General features: G+C 37.4%; 1 pseudogene; it reads right to left on the bottom strand.

Moving 5' to 3' along the window:
• Window positions 1-13234: 13234 nt before the first annotated feature.
• Window positions 13235-13825, bottom strand: LOC124984857 (RWD domain-containing protein 1-like; annotated as a pseudogene).
• Between the last annotated feature and the right edge of the window lie 7148 nt (window positions 13826-20973).

Raw genomic sequence — 20973 nt, 5'->3', positions numbered from 1 at the left:
TAGTAGCTTTATTCATAGTCACCAAATATTAAAAATAATCAAGTTGCCCTTCAGTGATGAATGGATAAATAGTAGTATATCCAACCAATGAAATATTTTTCAGTGATAAAAATAAATGTGCTATCAGTCTATGATACATCATGGATAGAACTCAAATGCATATTTCCAAGTGAAAAAAGTCAGTCTGTAAAGCTATCACTGTATGATTCCAACATTCTGGTGAAACTAAACTACAGTGATAGTAACAAGATCTGTAGTTGCTAGGGGACCAAGGAGAGGAAGGGAGAGTTTGATGGGTGGAGCACAGGGCATTTTTTTACTCTAGTGAAACTATGCTGTAATATAGGGTAAACATATTCTGCATTTGTCAAAACGCACAGAATTTTATAGCACCAGAAGTGAACTTAAATGTATGCAACAAACAAAAATCATTTAGGAGATCCAGGTCCCAGAGAAGAATGTAGTCTCTGAAAAGAGAAATTAACCATAACAAATACATTGTTTTAGTCAGCTTTTGTGACCCAAATACCTAACAAGAACAACTTAGAGGTGAAAAGTTTATTCTGGGCTCACAGTTTCAGAGGTCTCAGTCCACAGATGACTGACTCCATTGCTCCAGGCCCGAGATGAGGCAGCACATCATGGGGAAAGGTCATGGCAGAGGGAAATTGCTCCCCTCATGAAATCAAGGAATCACAGAGAGAGGAGGGAGTCAGAGGGAAGATGTACCCTTCCAGGGCACATCCCCAGTGACCCATCACTTCTGACCATGTCCCACCTGCCTATAGTTACCACCCAGTCACTCACACTAGGGTGGACTGATTAGCTACAGCTCTCACAATCCAATCACATTACCTCTGAACATTCCTGCACTTAAACAGGAACTTTCTTTTGTGGTGGTCACCTCAATCCTAACCATAACATATATGAAATAACTTCACTGAAGATGAAGAGAGGGAAAGAACTAGGTAACTTTGAAAAATGATGGAAACTGTAAGATTAAATGCAAAATAAACACAATCGCTATACTCTAGCTGATTAAGTTCTTTCTATGGGAGTCCAGGCTAGCGTTCCCAATGCTATCACACATGTGATAAAGACTCTCTCCTTCATCAACTTTAGTTAGGCTCCTATAACCCTTTTTTTCAATTAAGCTACAACTTTGACCTATAAAATTGCAGGTTTTTAGCACACATTATTTTATTCACTGCCTACACGATCTACCCATTAAGAGACTTGAGCAAACACTAGTATGGTTTCTAACAAGTCGAGGCTGTGTGCAAAGGATGATGTCTCCAGCCCCCTTAAGTTCTTACCTGGGAAAGAACAAGGCTGTCTAAAGAATTTATTGTTTGTCTCATCCAACACTGGAAGACAGGGCCTCTGATTCCAAGTATCTGTGGGAGATCAAAAGTCTAATAGTGCCAGTTAGCAAACCCTAACAACCAGCTCCCTTTTCTGCCTTTTATAAATGTCTATTTCCCTGGCTCTGTTGGAGCCCACCTAGTTCCCTTCCTATTTCTTCATTTTCTTTTTAAAATACTCAGTTACTTCTGCACAAATAGAAGTTGAATTCAGTTCACATTCTCTTCCCCATTGCAATAGTTGGTACTGAATAAATCTGTCTTTATTGCTTCAGCTAGTGCCTGGCATTATCACTGACACATGTAGACCATAATTAAAGAACTGAGTGAATGGGATGGTAGGCTGAATAATTACTTCCTTTTAACCTACAAGTGTTACATTACTTGGAAAGTTCTATTTGCAGATGTGGCAAGTTAAGGATATTTTAGATTGGAGATTATCCTGAATTATCCAGGGAAGCCCAGTGTGATAATTGCAAGGTTAGGAGATACTACTAAACTGCCTGGACAGGATTCTTGAAGGCAGATCAGGGTGATCAGATATCAAGGGTTGGAAATAAGGAATTTGACCAGATATTGAGGGTGATCAGATTAAGGGTGGAGGATTCCCTCTAAACTGATTTAGGATTCTTACTAAAACTGGGTAATGCAGGTCAGACAAAGATGACTTTGAATTCCAAGGTCAAAGCGTAGTTGGGAAGACAACTTGAGGAACCTGAGCAGTTTGGTCAAGGAGTCTTTGTCAGTACTAACAAATCAATAATAGGGCAAACCATTTGGAGTACATGGGGACTCTCTGTACTATCTTCTCAATTTTTCTGAAAGTTTTTCTAAAACTTCTATTTAAAAAATTCCATTAAGTGTTTTTAAAAGTCAAAATGGGTTTTATATTACAAGTTTCTCAGAGGTGTCTCTGCCAGGGCAGTGTTCTGTAGTCCTTTTAAGGAAGTAAGTTTGGGAAATGTGGCACTCTGATTTTTCTAGCTCAGTTTAGGATTGTTCGATCAAAGTCAATTCTGGAACATCTGTGTTCCCAAATAGAAATGACCCATGCTGCAATAACTAGAGACATAAAAGGCATTTTTGTCTTTTATATTTATGTCAAAAACTTTCTCCTAAATCATTTCCCTTGTTCTGGTACTTCCTCCCTTTCATATAAAAAGAGAAAGATGAAGTAGCTAAAAATAAATTAAATAAGACTAGAATAAAACAAGCACTTACAGTAAAGTTTTGCAAATCTGGCCTGCGCACCACCCCAGTGGAGGTGCTTTGTGTGAGTTCAAAATATTTAAGGCAATACAAAGCACTGCTGAAGCAAATCTGAGGATCTCTGTAGGGAAGAATTCCCAATGGGAAGAAACGTAAAGTCCCCAGAGGGTGAGACTCGGGCCCCCTTTGGAAAGTTGTGAGTCTTTAAGCTCTCACCCTTCACTCTGCCACAGTGCCGATGTGTTCTTCCTGCCTCCTACAACCAGGAAGAACACTGCAATCTGTGGTGGCAGGTTCAGCTGCTGCCTCTCGAGCAGCTCTCCTCATCAGAGATAGCTCACCGGGACATTTGCCCTGTGAAGGTCCCACCAGGGCTCCTGAATGAGTCAATGAACTGGGGGTGGAAGAAATGTTCCTCTGTTTGAAATTAATCATCACTGGATCAAGCACAGAGTTCAAACAAAATCTTATTTCCATTTTCATTCTTTGATGGGATTTGTCCCAAATGGCATAAACTCTGCTATTATGACAGGTTTAAAGATGTCTTGGCCTGAGGAAAGAACAACAAGGGAAAATATGGTGAACAAATTTTGCTTTTGTGGTGTCTGCCTAATAGAAGGTATTTTTTATTGAGTACTAACTATGTGCTAATCACCATATGAAGTGTTTTGCCTTTGTCTTTTCATTTCATTTCACAACCATATGAACTAAGCAATACTTCTGTGCCCAAAGGAAGAGAAACTAAATGACCCAAGTCACAGAGCTAGGAAGAGTGGAGGCAGAGTTCTAATTCAGGCAGTTTGCTACCAGAGCCTCGCTCTTCTCTACCAACATAGGCATCATTTTGTACAGTCTGGGGGCCCAGTTTCCTATTTTGAAAAATAAAGTCAGGAATAAACAATTGAGATGTAGTCTTAGTTATGCCATGCAGTAGAAAAACACAACAATCGTGAAGTTGTGAGGGAAATGAGAGCTAAAACTATTTTTAAATCAATGTACTGTATTCTACTTGACATTATAGAAGGATTTTACTTCTACTAAAAGATTAACCACATAGCAGACCAAAATCCCATTACAAATTCAGAGAGGCTTTGTGTCTTGCCCAGAATGTGTTCATCAAGAATTATCACTTGCCATGAAAATCTAAAAAGAAATGTACTCTCCTTTTCAACAACAAATACGATTTGGTTGCCATCACTGGTGAGTACCTAGGAAAGACTGAAAAATGTAGTAGACGACATTTTAATCTAGATAATCTCAGAATGAAGCAGCTTCTTAGAGCTAAATATAAAATTAATCAGCATGCAGAAAAGGGCCAACTCTTGTAAGATAAATGACTTAGAGGAATTTGATTACTGCAAGGGAGTAATTGGATGCATGTAATTAATGGCTGAAGAATAGGAGGAAAACAGGACATTATTTAAAGTTGAGGTTTGCATTGAGGTAGAGAGGATGTGGATAAGTTAGAATTCAGGGACATGTAGACATTTTCCAGCAGAGTCATATCCAGGGAGTTTTTTTGTTTTTCTTCCTTTGGCAGTATAAAATAAAGGGTCCCTTGAAGACTGCTGGTGCATCCATTTTGACTCTTCTCCCTTTTGTTCTTCTCTTCCCATTCTCTCTTAGACACATCCCAAATAGACTGGCTTAATCTTCTCATCAGTGCATCAGTAATATTTGATACAGTTGTTCATTTTCTCTTCTCTTTATTTGTTGGCTTATAGGAAACACTTTCTTACATCCCTGAACTTGCTGCTGAGTCTTCACCATTGCCTTGACCTTGTCTAAATACAGCATAAGAAAGATAATGTCTAATAGTTCTTAACAGAATGATGTAGTCTGTGTGTGTGTGTGTGTGTGTGTGTGTGTGTGTGTGTGTGTTCACTTGTGTGAATATTTTAAAATGTTAAATGAGGGTATTCGTGGGCAACACATGGTTGAGAACTATTTCACGTGTTTTCTCCATCTCAGTAGGGAAGTTACAAGTATTTCTTGTGAAGTGAAGTCATACATCTGAAATATGGGCCCAGTGATGAACATATGAGTTCATGTAATCTTAGGTCCATGGGCTCAGTTCTGAGATCTATTTTCTTAATTTGAATTCACTTAAACAGTGATCTCATACAGCTACGTGACTTTATATGTTATCTTTCTATACACAGATGATCTCAAAATTTATATCTTTTATAAAATTCATTTTATTGTAACCAAATGGGGTACAACTTGTTTCTCTGTTTGTACAAGAAGTAAGTAGAGGCATACCATTTTTGTAATCATACATTTACATAGGGTAAAGGTATTTGATTCATTCTGTTATTTTTTCCTTCCCCCCACCCCTCCCACCCCTTCTTTTCCCTCTATACAGTCCCTCCTTCTGTTCTTACCTCCCTCCCACCCCCCCATTATGTGTCATCATCTGCTCATCAGTGAGATCATTCGTCCTTTATTTTTTTGAGTTTGGCTTATCTCACAACATGATATTCTCCAATTTCATCCATTTGCCTGCAAATGCCATAATTTTATTATTCTTTATGGCTAAGTAATATTCCATTGTATATATATAACCACAGTTTCTTTATCCATTCATCAATTGAAGGGCATCTAGGTTGGTTCCAAAATCTGGCTATTGTGAATTGAGCAGCTATGCAGAATTTATATCTTTAATCCTAATTCCAAATTTCATTCACCTGATTCCAAACTCCCATATCCATCTGCCCAATTGACCTTTCTCCACATGACTTCAAATGTTTAGTGAGATTTCCATAATCAAACATTAATGTCCAACCAATTCCCGCCTTCTCTCCCTAACTGCTCCATGCCAGAAAGTGGAAGCTTTATCCTTTCCATTCTCCAACTGAAACCAGTAAAGCCAACTTTTATTCCTGTTTTCCATCATGCTTTATATCTATGCAACTGCCACATATTTTCATTTCTACCTGCTTAACATGCCCAAAATGACCCCACCTTTGCTGCTACTACTTAAGTCTGTTTGGAATGAAAAAACAAATCACTGTACACTAGGTAGTTTGTGAATAACAGAAATTTATATGTCATGATTCAGGAAGCTGGGAAGTCTGAGATCAAGGTGCCCATAGATTCAGTTTGATGAGAGTTCACTCCCTGACTGACAGATGGCACGACAGACAACTCCCTCAGGCCTATTTTAAAAGGGCCTTACTCCCGTTCAGAAGGGCTCTGTCTTCATGACCTAGTCATCGCTCAAAGACCTCTGTTTGTCAGCTTTCCATTACTATAACAAATATCTGAGATAGAACACTTAAAAAAAAGAAAGGTTTATTTTGTCTCCCAGTTTGAAGGTTTTAGTCAACAATCCATGGGCCCACTGCTTCTGGGCCTATAGTGAGACACTACCTCATCATAGGAGCACATGGCAGAGGAAACTGCTCACCTCACAGCTGGAAAGTGAGAGAGGAAGAGACTGCATCCCACAATCCCGTTCATGGTAGGTCACCTCCTACTAGGCCCCACCTCTTAAAAGTTTCTGCCACTTTCTGAAATACGAAGCTGTGGATCAAGTCTTTAACCCACAGACCATGGGGACACATTCCGATCTAAACTCTAGTAGGCCCCACCTCTTAATACATCATCCTGGGATTGGGTTTCAACCTGTGAACAAACACTGAGATCATGCATTGTCCTTTCTTTCCTAGGTCAATAACCTCTTATCTGTTCATCCTGTTTCTTCACTGTAATTTATCCCTCAAAAATCTCCCAATGATCTTTCTAGTTATTTAGAGTATGATACAAATTGTGTCTATGATTTACAAGGTCTGTACTACCTGGGTCCTGATTCAGCTCTGAACCCACCTCCTAGACTCTCTTGCTGGCTCACTCTGCACTAGCTATCTCAGCTTCTTTGCTCTGTCTCACAAATCACCCTTTGGAGCCTTTGCATTCATCATTGTTTTTACCTACAAGGACAAAAAGCTTGCCCCCTACCTCTTCATGCATTTGTATCTACTGCCCCACAAAGAATAGAAATGCCCTGTTCCCATTCCTCTTTCACTTCTTCATTTTCTCCTTTCATTGATTACTGTCTATTTCGTGTTATTTTCTCCTTAATGCTTATTACTCTCTAACCTAATTTCACTTGCATATTAGTTGTCTTCACCTACTAAAATGTTAGCTTCAATTTAGAATTATGGGACCTCTCAGGTTGAGCCATTCTAAGACTCAGTGTTCTATCTATGGGTTGTCATCATAACTGCATAAGGGTGCTGGGAGGGCTGAATGACATGATGCAGTGAAGCACTTAACGCAGTGTGCGGAGTATGATGTGCACTCAGTAATTAAACTTGGTTGCAGATCACTCACCTACCAGCAGGCATCCTGTCCTAAGAGCTTGGTCAAATCGACAGAACAGTTCTGGTGATGTAGGTGAATCACTCTGTACAATAATAACCAATTCTGAAGGAAAACCATCTTATATCCCATATCCTTCTGAGGCTGAATCGGTAGCTTTTTTTTTCCTAAATGGGACAGTATATTCAAAGACTTCAATAAACAACAAATTACAGCTACATCTGTATTAGTGTTTGGGCTAGAGCTAAGTTATAAGCTGTCAAAATTGTACTGCCAATTCACCACCAACAAAGCAGTGGTTTGGAGAGCCCATTGTGTTTGAGGGAACAAAAATTTCCAATTTGATATCTGGCCTTGAGGGCCAGAAACTTGTCACAGTCAACTTTTTTTACTGATTGCTAATGCTTTGCATATCCTGCTCAATTAAATGAGTGCATTCAGGTATACTGACTAGAGCCTGAGAAGTTTGGAAGGAGGCAGATGATACATTTATTATTGTTGTTGTTTCGATGACATAGTTTCCTTTGTTTCAGTGAACCTCTTTATTCTACCACTCTGAATTTTCTGACCTAGAATAATTTTAATTCATTTAATTATATGCTCAGATTGCATTCTTAGCAGGTGGTGGATCTTCTTTCTGTACCCTGATCCATGAAACACACATAAATAACATCTAGGCAGCTTGGACCTTAGTACTCATCTATTTCTGGCTGGCCTCACATGTTCAATGGAAGAAGTAGGCTCAAGTAGACTCAGTAAGTCAGCTGGCCTAGGAACTTTTTGGTGTCCTCTTTGAAAGCAAAATTGATTCAGACTCAGCCAATGTCCTTGGAATAGCCATGCAGCAATGTTATGTGGCAACATGACTGAGGGTACTAGGAGGCTCCCGCCCAGAGTCACTAAACAAGTGGCTGCTCTAGCGGGTCTTTCAAGTCTTTACTTCTTTGATCTCTTCTGCCTTTCTTGATCTCCTTTGATGAACTTCTCCCCTTTCACTGAGTTTCACACCCTTTGTGTATACCCCTCTTATCATCCTTGCACAAGAATTTGTGCCACTTTTCTGGCACAAAGTGCTCTAGAGTTTCCTTGAGGGCAGGGACCGTGTCCATTTCATCTTCGTACGCAGTTCCAACTATGGCAATTCTTATTCATGCAGGTGTTGGCTTCAACTTGCTTGACCTCACAGGCTTGACCATAGGCCACAACTCTCTGGGCTATGCTAATTGAATTCTCACAATATGAAAAGAAACAGCTACTTACTGTGTTCACTTGACTTTTCCACTGGTTTTGTTTGCTGAGGTGGTACGAAGCTGTTTTGTGCCTTCCTCATTTTCTTTGGCCTGTGATTTTATTTCTAGAGCCCCAGAGATAGATAGTTTTGGTTGAGGATATTTTCATTTTGAGGGTCAAGGAAGAAAAATCAATTCTTTGGGTCACATCCTTAAAAATGGAAGCACAATGAAGAAGCAACATTAATGCCCATTAACTAAAAATATGCTTTAAAATTCCTACTGTGGAATTTAACTTCAATCAAATTCTTAACTATTTTTTTATTTCAATTTTATTTGATTTCAAATCAATACTCCCCATCATATGTTTAATACAATAATTCACTGTTGGTCAATGACTTCTGAACGATTTTGTAATATTAAGCAACATGAAAAAATTACTGAGGAAGAGGGATGTTTCACTTATTTAGTATGTTTTACAATATAAAAGCTGTTATATATTTGCTGCAGGATGACAACTATAAATATTCTGCTTAAAATCATGCTCTCTAACTTCCATCATTGGATCTTTGACAATTTTCATGTATAACCACCCATGTTTCTGAGACATTGACAAAAGCATTTAATCCAGCTGTCATTCTGCTTCTGAATGCTGTTTCAAATATGTTGGCATCAAAAAGATAGGAAAAGCATCAGCATCACATTCTCTGTGGAGTTTGTTTTAAATCAGAAACTATAAAATACAAGTGGTAAAGTAAGTGGAGGCTGTAAATAAAATTTGAGTCCATCTTCTTGCAAATAACCTCCAATAAGTACAATTTCTTAGTATACATTTTCTCTTTCACTCTCTCTGTAGACTTTTCTGTCCTTTCCCTATTAACTTTGGCTTTTGCTGCTTTATTGAATATACTTATGGCTTGAGTGTTGTCTTCTTTTTTAAAAAAAATTAAAACTGTTTAATTTCTTCCTCACTCCATGTCAGCCATTCCAGGGTGGCATCAGTTTCAATATAGCCTTCTGTCATCAAGTCATGGACCACTGTAACTTAAAAATCATTTAAGGCAGTCATGTCTTCATTGCAAGAATCTTTGAACTTCATTGAGATCCGTTCTCCTTCTTCTTCAAGAAAGGACTTTCTACCCATGGACAGTTTTAGTTTCTTAGAAGGTCTCTATGTTATGTCCAAATCTTTTTGTCTGCCATGTACATCTGTTGCTCCTAGTGTGGCCATCTGGAGCTGCAGGAAACCAGTCTAATCCCTCTTCCAGAGAACTTCATATTTTTGCCATTGCAAATCTTCCTTAAATCTGTTCCAAGTCTTGCATTGTAGTGTCTCCAGCTAACTGACCAGAGGTTCTTAGCACTTGCCTCCACCTCTGCAAAGACAAACCAAAGCAGCTGGTGTATGGGGTACATTTGGAGATGAGCATCCTTGGGAGAATGCTAGAACTTAGCAAGAGACAGACTGGAACCTTGTAAGACTCAGAGACCTGGGAAGGCAGCATAGAAGGAGGAACAAAGTACCTGTAATTGTGACCCCGATTTCCAGTAGGGGAAGCTTGCCACTCATTGAGGGGAGCAACCTCTATTCTGCAGCTTTGCTTTACAGAGGGAACTCACATTGTCCACCTGCCAACCCCAAAAGTTCAGGCTGCTATGGTTAGGCAACATCTTCATAATGTAGTTAATTGATCCAATTCACATCATCCTAGGGGTCAGAAACCCCTGCGTGCTCCCATCTCTGGCACCCCACAGACATCACACCACACTAGCACATGGAGCTACAGCAGAACAACCATGACCAAAGAACTTGAGCCTTCTGTGTCCTGCTCTATAGGAAACAGGTGTTTAAATTGTTTTTATAACTTAGTTCTTTGATTCTTAATCACTAGGTCACCATTTTGCCAGTATCCCCCTAAATGGAGTTCAACATTCCAAGTGTTATTTAATATGTGTGAAGCCCCATGGAATTATAAATTTCCAAAATCTAAAGCCCCTGAACTTTCCTTTGGCCTCAGATTACATTAAATTTCTTATCAACTATGCCACATTTTAGTTGATAGAAACCTTTGTTTATCAAAGCTTACTGAATCTTTTCCTTGAGAAACTATTTTTAGGTATTGCTTTCCTCACGCCATTAAATTTGGGAAACTTAAGTTTTGAAACAGAATTAGGGAATTTTCCTTATGTTAACTTAGATTCATCATTCTAGACAATGAAGGTCATTTTGAAAACATTTGTCATTCAATGGCAACTTTTAGGCTTTTATTTTGAAATAGCTAATCAGGAAATTAAACTTTTACATAAAAGTACCTACTCTCTAACTTTAATTCAACCTCTTAATGTTCCACCAAAAAAAAAAAAAAAAATTAAAGTGCCAGTGAACAAGAATATTTTTTACTGTACTTGAAACACAAAATTATAAACTCTTTGTTTAAATATGGAATTCAGTAGTTATTTTATCTTCCCTCTGTAACTGTGGGTAGAAAGGTGTACTTAAGATCTTGCTCTTCATAATGAGGATTAATAAGTACTTATACTTTCCATAAAATAAAAGATCAGTTTAAATGTTATTTTTGGGACAAGGCAATACATTATTGTGTAATACAGGTAGGCTGGATATCTTCATTAGCCCCATCAGGACCATTTGTCAGCATGTTCCATCATGATTTGTGTGTTCCAAAGAGGCCGACCAGTATAAGATACATCAAGGGCAGTTTGTCTTTTGACATCTGGTCAAGATCAAGGGGTGGAACTACCAGCAAGACATTGATGCTATATAGGGCTAAAGAGTGAGGGCAAGATGTTAATTCTTTTGGTACCCTTTCTGTTTGATTGCCAAGACCTGATTGTACCTGTATACAAAAGATCATAGTATTTTTTTTTCAGTCCCTCCAAACTTTTCATCATTACATGCCCTGGGACACAATTACCTCTCTTTTAATTTTCCGTTAACCTTGCTCACACCTTTGTAAATAGTCTCTTCAGATTCTCCTCTATTTTCCTCTTTATTGTACCATCTGTTTCCTGGATCCTGAATGACATGACTATCCATCAGAATGATAGATTTTTAGAGACTGAAGGTAACTTTCATGAGACGTAGCTATTGTACAGTTTTTACGACTAGCATGACTTACCCAACATTTGTCATGACTCAGGTCCCCCAGGTTTTCTCTGTTCACAATGTTGGAATCCATTGACCAGATCACCCAACCTCATTGGCCTTCATGTGGCAGGCACTTGGTTGTAAGTACTAAAGCAAAAAGGAACATTAATAAGGTGCTTGTCTGGCTCATCCTCAGTATGTGTGTCTATCAAAATGAAAGAAAAAAAAATGCCTACACTGTAGACTCTTGAGAAAAAGATAATTGAATTCAGATGTCCATAGATGCCCAGTTTGAGGAAGACTGGTTCAGTGAATAAGTATGAGCTTTGAAACTTGCTAATGGTCAAATCTCAGTTTGACTTCCTCTAACAGCATGACATCAGCTAACTCATTTAATGTTTTTGACTTTCAACTTCCTTATCTGCCAAAGTACAATGATAGTAGTATATGCTTCATTGATTAATGAATTAAATAAGATTCTACTTTACAAAATCTCACTATAAGCTACTATCTTGAAAACACTCAAAAATATTTATTCAAAACAAGAAAAAAATTTGATGAGATGAGGTCAACTATCCATACACACATCAAAACCAGACATTGGTCTTCAGTTTATTCATAAATAAAAAGGAAAATGCTTGATAGTGAAAGCAGGACTGAGGGATTAGTTACCAAATTTTTGAAACAATGATCCACTTAGATGGGACACAAAGTCCGATGACTTACTATCCCATTTGCTCTCAGTTGTCAATGGATAAAAACCTTAGAATCACTGTTTTAAAAATGCAGAGAAATCTAACTAGTAAAGAACAAGTGATTGATAATTTTCAAAATCTTTGTTATCTTCTAAACATTCACTGATGAAAGAAGAGCAACAACTGAAAACCATATCCAACTTAATGCAGTATGATTTATGAGCTAACAATATTAGCTATGCCTAAAAATTTCAAGAATTTCAAAATATGTGTATACAAATTTACCAGGTAGGTAGCAGACTAGTTTTTCAGTAGAAGATTCAGCAACTCCTAATAATGCTCTAGTTTTAGTTTATACTTATCCAACTTATAAATCAGGGATTACTAATTTGCTATTACTAAGTGTGTGAATTTGCTCATCATTCTAGACTCAGGACTAGAATGTTCTGCTGGATTGTTGTCAATTTGGAGGGTTCTTTCAGAATGTTAGTAGGATATAAACTAAGCCTTGGGCCACATAGCTCTGAGGCCACCTTTTGCACTAACACCTTATGAATTTACTTAAATAATTTTATTTCTTCCATTTTAGATGCATCTAGAGTAACTCTCCTCTATCAATTTCATAGGGCTTCCACAGCAAAGTACCATAAACTGGGTGGCTTAAATTGAAAATTTATTGTAATTTATTGTCTCATAATCCTGGAAGCTGGAGTCCAAAATCAGGTTATCAACGGCATTGGTTACTTCTGGGAGTGTAAAGGAGGATCTGGCTCATGCTTCACTCGTGGTTTGCCAGCAATTCTTGGGAGCCCTGGACTTGTAGGCACATCACTCCAATCCTCCACCTTCCCATGGTCTTCCATCTCTGTCTCTTCATATCATCTTCTTTCAGTGAATGTCTGTCCCTGTGTCCAAATCTCTACATTTTATAAGGACCTCAGCCATATCGGGTTAGTGCCCATCCTTACAACTCCATCTTATTTGATCATATTGTAAAGACCCTATTTATAAATAATGTCATATAATGAGGAGTGGAATCTTGAGATTTCAATATAACTTTTGGGGACACACTATTGTAGTAATCTTTGTGTTGATGTGAATGAAAGACCCAACAAGAACAACTTGCTTATTTCATTTTATTTGAAACTTCAAGGTCAGTTTATTAAGTTCAGTGATGAAAGTGATAAGAAGAATATTCTCCTGATAATTATTTTTTTTCTTAGAAGAAAAGAAAGGAAAATCAAAACCCTCTAGGCATAGCCACAGATGCTGTGGCAGTCAAACTTCTCTGTAGATGCGGATGGTCCATTAGTCTGCCAAGTCATTCCCTGGGTCAGCAGGATTGTAGTCAGGATCATCTTCATCATCCTCCACCTCCAAGTCATCCATTTCCTGGGACAAAGACTCACCTACCTCCACATTGTTTCTAGCATCCTCCAAGAACTGGATATCAGATGCGTCAAGATTATGATCTATTTCAAATAGTTGTTTCCCACTTAATTTATTTTTTCCTGCTTGCTCTTCTTCTTTCATCCATTTATTTTTAATTTCCAAAAATTCTGCATCAAACTTGGCCTTCCAACTTAAGAAATTCTCTATTATAACAGGAGTGCCATGGAATAATTGCTTTTTTGCTTCTTCTGCTTCTCTTCTGTTGTCTTTTCTTCTCTTCTAGTTTTTATCTGATTTACTATTTCATTTAATTTTTCTTGCACAGCTGTCACTCTAAAGATCATCACCATACCAAAATTTTCTTTGGCTTTCATCATTTTCTCCAGCCTCAGATGTCACAGTAATAGTGAAACTGAGTGGATTTTCTGATAATACTGTGAAGGAATTGGGGTAGATGGACTCGAGAGCCACCAGCACATTGCGTTGTTCTTCGCCCTAATCTGTCATTGTGGCCCTCGCTGCTACCCATGGGTCACCCTGTACCAGGAAGTGCACTGAAACCACAACCGCACTGGCTGCCAGGTGGACCAACCTTTTAATTTTAGCTCACACTTTCAGAGGTTCAGTCCAAGGTTGACTAGCTCTGGGTCCAAGTGAGGCAGAACCTCATGGCAGAAGGGTGTGGCATAGGAAAGCAGCTCAGGACATGACAGCCAGGAAGCAGAGAGAGAGCTCTACTTACTAGGGACAAAGCCATGCCCCTGGTGACCTACGTCCTCCTGCCATGCCCTACCTGACCGTAGTTGCCACCCAGTTTATACATTCATGGTACTCATCCACCAATTAGCGTTCACAATCTAATCATTTTGCCTCTAAGCATTCTTGCATTGTCTTACACATCAGCTTTTGGGGGATATCTCATATCCAAACCATAACACTCTCCAACCCCATAAAATCCCCCCCCCAACATTTTTGGTAAAAGATGAGCAGGTCTTTTAATGTTTAGCATTTAACTTGCTTTAGACAATTTGTGTCATGGAAGAAACATTTATATAAACCAAGGGCAAAGCTATAAGGAGGATGACGAAGGAACATTTTCCTGTGTATCATTAAAGTCTGCCTTAGGATCATCTTCTGGCATTCAGAGTAGGTCTCTATGCAAAGAAAGTTTCCACAGAATTCCCCCAAAAGAAGGTTCTCTAAGAGACAATGCTGCAGCTATTGAATGTCCCTTTGTCTGCGTGGCTATGAGAATGCATGAGGTAAATCTACTCAGAGCCCCGATCCACCAGGGAGCAGCTGCTGGGTCTGAGTACATCACAGCATCTGCCCTTGTTCCCCACAGGTGGCTCCCAGTCAATCTGTGATCAGTACAGCAATACTGAAGTAGGCCCATTGATGGGGAACATGGACTCTCATGCTCCAGTGTCTGTGGTGAAGCTTTCTTAGATGCAAGGTAAATTAGGACACTTTCACCAGTTTCTTTTCCCCTCTTCTTCACTCAGGGCCAGGCTTGAATGTTGGTTGGATACCTTTCCCAGTCTCTTCTGACTTCTTTCCATTTTCTATCCAAAGTATTTCCCCTAATAAAAATCTTTTAGTTTTAATTCTGTCTTTTTTGTTTAGGAATCCTTTTTTTTTACTTTGAAAACATTTCATACTTCTGGGAAAATGGCAAGAGTTGCACAGTGAACTCCCACATAATGTTTTTTCATATTCTTAATTATTCCTATGTTGACATCTGCTTCTAGGAGGACCCTGCCCCAAATACCACAATTCCAGAAAGCAGAGCTTTTGTCTTTTTTGACCACACTTTTATTAACTTCTCCCTTTTTATTTCTCCCCTTTCTGTCTAATTTTAAGAAAATAGTACACGATTATCCCAGATGATCTTGAAATAGTGTGAAGAGCCAGTCAAGCTCAGCAGTAAAGTGTACATATAACTTTCTTATAGGTCCTATAACTCTTGAAGAGTTTATTCTTTGTTCTTAGACTATAATCTGAAACTTTAAAACCACATTAATAGATAGATAGATAGATAGAGATAGAGATATGGATATATGTATTCCTTTTGTGTTTAGTTGTTAAACTTTCCTCCAAAATACCTTTTAAATGGCTTTTATAAAGCTTTTAAGACTTTGGAACAGGTAAAAGATGTGCTTTGTTTACTTGTATAATCCCTACTAAAAGCAACACAAATGTATTTTGAGATTATACTTTTTAAAAAGATACTCGAAATACAACTTTATTCTGACTCTGAATGAAAGGAAATGGGAATGGTAGTTGTACCACTGAACAGAGCGTTGTGATGTGACTGTAGCTGTCTTATATTTGAAACTTGAGAAGCAGATACCTGCCTTCCAATGCAGCTCAGTACGCAGGTACAAAAAATTAAGTTAATGTTTTAACTTCCACAATCATTCCAAAGCCTGTTCATCTTCTTCAGCATGCCGAACATGAGGCACACGTTCAGTTCATCTGGATAGTAAGTAGCACACAAACAATAAGTAGCACACAATAAGGCCCTCCTGACATCACGGACCTTATTGAACTTATGATTAACCTAGACTTCATTTGGGAGAAGAAAATAATAGCTTTTGTTCTCACTTTACTGTGTTTAACATCCACTTCATAGTTACACAACACAACGGGGGATATTTTTGCACACTTTTATGAGATCTCTATCAAATTTTTTAAGCAACTCTCAGTATTACATTAAACTTTATAATGGTACATTGGACTTGGATGTAACAGCGATCTCTGCATCCACCAAATTTCTCCCGAGCAACTCTATCCTATATGCCTAACTTAGTAGATCCTCTGCTAGTGTGGAATGTAAGGGGTAGACTTCCATACCCAAGGTGGCTATATGCTTTTCAAATTCACTTGTTCAGGGATGGTGGTGATTTTCCAGTATCACCACCAACAAATACAAGTTAGAACTAGCTTGGGGCTCTCTTTGGACAGCTGTTGTGACTTTCCTTTCAGAAATGTTTCTGTGCCCTTCTAACTGAGGCTCTGAAGTCATCATTTTTAAGTATTCTTTTACCAGATGCTGAATTAAAGAACTTGGCAATGCAAAATAAAATTTATATAAAATTTGTTAAATTAAAAAAATATATACCTTAAAAGTGATAATGGAAAACCAATCTCATACTTTTCAATAAAAATGATTTAAAACACATCAAAAACTTGCTCTTTTACATTGCAAAGGTGAAGATGTCTGGTCTTATTTTCTTGAGCTTAGTTCTTTAATTAATTTACCCTGGTGATTTTCTGGAACACTTTTCTGCTTTTACTTTAATCCGATTTAGATTCTGTATTCAATCTTTACAGTGATATCTTCCTAAATCGGTTTGAGCTGCATTTGTCACAGCTGTTAACAATTTGATCTCATCATTTTATAAGAGTTAACAATTAAATTTAAAGACATGCTCTTTGTACATTACATTGTTGACATTTCAGAAGCAATTTTATTTTCTTGTAAATAACTAGTTTTGCAACAATGTTTTACTGTCTATTTGAAACACCACTGTGTTTCAAAAATTCTTAGAAAGAGCAGAACGAAAGTTGGATTAACATCAAAGCGATCAAATTAATCACAAAATTAATGCCTAAGGTATTGCTTTAAAAATTCATGACCAGGCAAAATATGAGGTGTAGAGGAAGGAATCTAGTGAAGCACTTGTGTTGCTATGGGGACAGAATTTGTAGGTGACCTTAAAAAGAGAATTAATTTATTTGCATGTTTCTTTTGTGCAGCTTCATTCTGTTTGTACATGGTCAAAGGTTATATGTTTGATGAAAAATGGCAGATTGAAAATGATTATTCTAGTATTTATAATAGATGGATCAGATAAAAAATTGCACTGGTGATTTGACTTATACTCCAAACAAGTCACCTAATATAAATTGTATATGTACGTGTGTGTGTGTGTGTATGCATGTGTGTGCGTGCACACTATTTTTGAAATTGTTCAAACAAATTGCAGACCCCAGTTTCCTATAGTGATGGTCCAGGTTATTAACCTAGACCATCCCCCTTGATGACCATACCCCTGCAATGCCTCTCTCTCTCTCTCTCTTGTGCTCTCTCTCTCTCTCTCTCTCTCTCTCACACACACACACACACACACACACACACACACACAATTGATGGAAAAATGTTTTTGATGTTTTTACTAAAAACATACAGAAGTTAATAAAAGTCAAAGAATTACTTAGTTAAGACAGAAGGAATCATAAAAACCCAGAGAGGCAAATTGATCATCAAAGTTGCTCTTTCCTAAAGAGAATTTGTCAACTTAAGTTTTGATGTAGATATCCCCAAAAGATAAAGGAGAAAGAAATCAAATTCTAGAACCCAGATATGGAGCCTAACAGAAGACTTTCTTTACATTAAACAGCAGTCCCCAAATAACTGTACACAGAACAAGAGTAACCTGGAAATAGGCCTGACTTCCATCCAGCTCCAAGTCCTAAGGCTGCCTTGCAATTGAGCATAGAAGGACAAATGATTTTAGAAAACTGGTGGCCACTGATCTGTCCTTGCAAAGATTTTCAGACCAGTTTGTATTGACTGATGATTTCAGAAATCCTCAACTACAAGTTCATTTACTATGGTCACAAACTAACAGTGACCTAGATGGAGACACGACTCCAGAACTTCTCTGCAGTAATACACCTTCATTCTAGGATTCAAATTATTATTAAAAATATTTTTTTCGAGAACATGGAATGACACTGATCAAAGATAACACTTGTTCTGCTTTGCTGGAAAATGTCTTGATTTTGTCATCGGTCTTGAAACGTATTTGTTCCTGGGTTTAGAATTTTGGATTTTTACCTATTTACTTCCAACTGATTTATTGTATTATTGGACTGTCTTCTGACTTGTTGCTGGCAAATTAGACTGTGAACTAATGACAGCCTCTTTGAAAGTAATTTCTTTTTCAAATATTTGGCTTTTGTTTTGTAATTAGGATTCTACATTTTCACCATAACGTAGATTCCTTTCCCTCTGCCTTGCTCTGGATGTCTTGGGATTTTTGAATCTATACTTCACATTTTCATCAATTTTGGAAATAACTCAGCAATTGTTCCTTCAACTATTGCTTCTGCTCTTCCTACTCTTTCCTTATATTCTGGAACTCTGATTAAATAGATGTTGGACCTCATTTTCCATTTCTCTTAAACTTGCGCTCATGTATTTTCAATTTTATGTCCCTCTACCCTTTGTTCTTTTTAATCCATTCTTATTTATCTTCCTGTTCATTGATTCTTTATTAAACTCTGTCTAATGTGTTGTCAAACAACATCACTGAGTTTTCAGTGCCAGTTATTGTGTTAAAAATGTCTAAATACTTTAGTACTTTTAAGTTCCATTAGATCATTTTTAGTGTCTTCTTATGTACATATTTTCAAGTTTGTATTTCCTCAGCATTTTAAGCATAGCTGATTTATGATCTGTTCATCTACTTTCATTACCATAAATGTGGCTCTGTCTTTGATCTCTACTGTTGATACTTGCTTGAGGTACAAGGTTTCCATATGTCCTTCAGCTTTACTTAACTCCTTGTGTTTGAAAATATTTATTTTTAATGGTCTCTGAGGCATAGTATGAAAACTTATTCCTCTAGAAAGAATTTTTTTTCTCTTCCCATAAGGTCAGTGGGGCCAATTCTACTCTGGGATCACTTTAAAATTTTTTAAAATTTTATTTGTTCTAATTAGTTGTACGTAACAGTAGAATACATTTATACATTTTGATAGATCATACATAAATATAGTGTAATCTCTCATTTTTCTGATTTTACATATTGCAAGATCACATCGGTCATGCAGTCAGACATGTACATGAGGTAATAATATGTTTCACTCTATTACCATTCCACTTTTTGAGAGATTCTTTACTTATGACCAAATCTTTATGACTTGTGGATGCAAATGTACCTGACAACTGGCCTACAGTCATTTCTTCTTCAGTGTTATTGGTTTTCTCCTCTGCCATGCATGAAACTTCCCCTGTTACTGTACAAAGCTGTCAAACTTGAAGTTTAATTTTTCCACATTTGGTAAATGCCACAGGAACAAAAGTAGTTTCAATGCCCAGTTCATTTAAGAGTTCCTGTTTTTCCTTAGAATTTAAACTGCTAACCTCTAACTGTCTCCTCATTCTTTTATGCTCTTAAGGAGATTCTAAAAAATAAGTTTTATCCAGTATTTTTAGCTTTTCTTCAACAAGAGATCAGTTTGATCATTTATTTCACTGTATTCTCTGAAATGAGACATCTTACTCTGAATTTTTATTATAGTTCTAAAAAAGAAATCTCTTCTTTTCCACCTGAATAGTCTTATTTAAATTCATTTATTCTCTTCAGTTTAGTTTCAGAATCCTAATAAACTAAAAAGAATACTAGTCTATTCTTAATAAGTGGGGCTCTGGTACTTTTCTGGTGGTATATGTTTTTTAATTTGCTTTTATTATTTTTTTGCTTATATTTGACAGATTTATTTAGAATCTTGCTACTGAAAACTCCATCGTCAAGTCCATTTGAGTTATCACAGGAATCTACAGATTTTTCTGTTAGTTGGACAATCAAGATTTTTCTTTTATTTGAAGCAAATCATTATTTAATCAGCAGATGACACCAGAAATAGTTATCAATTTGTAGTATAGTTTGTGCTAAGGATGAGATATAATTTCTTTCACTAGGTGAAAGAATTTGGAACATATGTGGCCCTCTCCTAACTATCAGATTTTCTCTTCTACTTTTTTCATTTTGGGGGGGGTAGGTAGGAATTGAACCCAAGGTCACTTAACTACTGAGCCACATCCCAGCACTGTGTATGAATGTATGTATGTATTTATTTATTTAATTTTAAAACAAGGTCTCACTAGGTTGCTTACAGTCTTGCTAAGTGTCTGAGGTTGACTTTGAACCTGCAATCCTCCTGCTTCAGCATCCTGAGTCACTAAGATTACAGGCGTGAGCCACCACGCCCATCTTCTCTTCCATTTAAACAGCAAATCAATCACCTTTGGATGAAGGAGTCAGGGTCTCTACCCATACATATCAACACACTGTCATGAAAATTTTAAATTTGAATGTGGTTTGGGTTTGCAATTCATTGAGCCACCCTGGAGAGCCAGTTCTAAGTTAGAAAGTGCACAGTTGTTGGAGTTCAGGATTCAGTTTCAGCTCCATCACTTTCTACCATTATCTGAGCCTTAATGGTTTCATCCAGAAAAGAGAAGTGAATATTTAAGTTGACCAGGTCAGGATCAGTAGAGTTTATTAAATTTCACCTAACTGTCCTAGACTCCATGAATTGGAATCCCAGGAAGTGAGCCCTAGGGGAAGTGAAATTTATACACATACATACACATTTCTACATTTTTATGAAGTCCTTTTAGGTCCAAGAGCACAGATAGCCTGTTTTTTTCATTTAATCCTCACCATGAATTAGAAGGTAGATATCAGTACCCCCATTTCCCTGATAAGAAACTTGAATGTAAAAGAAGTTAAATAATTTGTCCAAAGAAGCAGCTAGAGAGAAAAAGAGTCAGGACTCAGAGTCATTTTCTGTTTCTCTGTGCAGACTCTTCTCACTATGCCAGAAGTATATACCACATGTTAAGCTGTGGGTGGATC

The sequence above is a fragment of the Sciurus carolinensis genome, chromosome 5, assembly GCF_902686445.1.
Source record: "Sciurus carolinensis chromosome 5, mSciCar1.2, whole genome shotgun sequence".
Taxonomy (NCBI): domain Eukaryota; kingdom Metazoa; phylum Chordata; class Mammalia; order Rodentia; family Sciuridae; genus Sciurus; species Sciurus carolinensis.
This window is presented reverse-complemented; position numbering and strand designations above follow the sequence as displayed.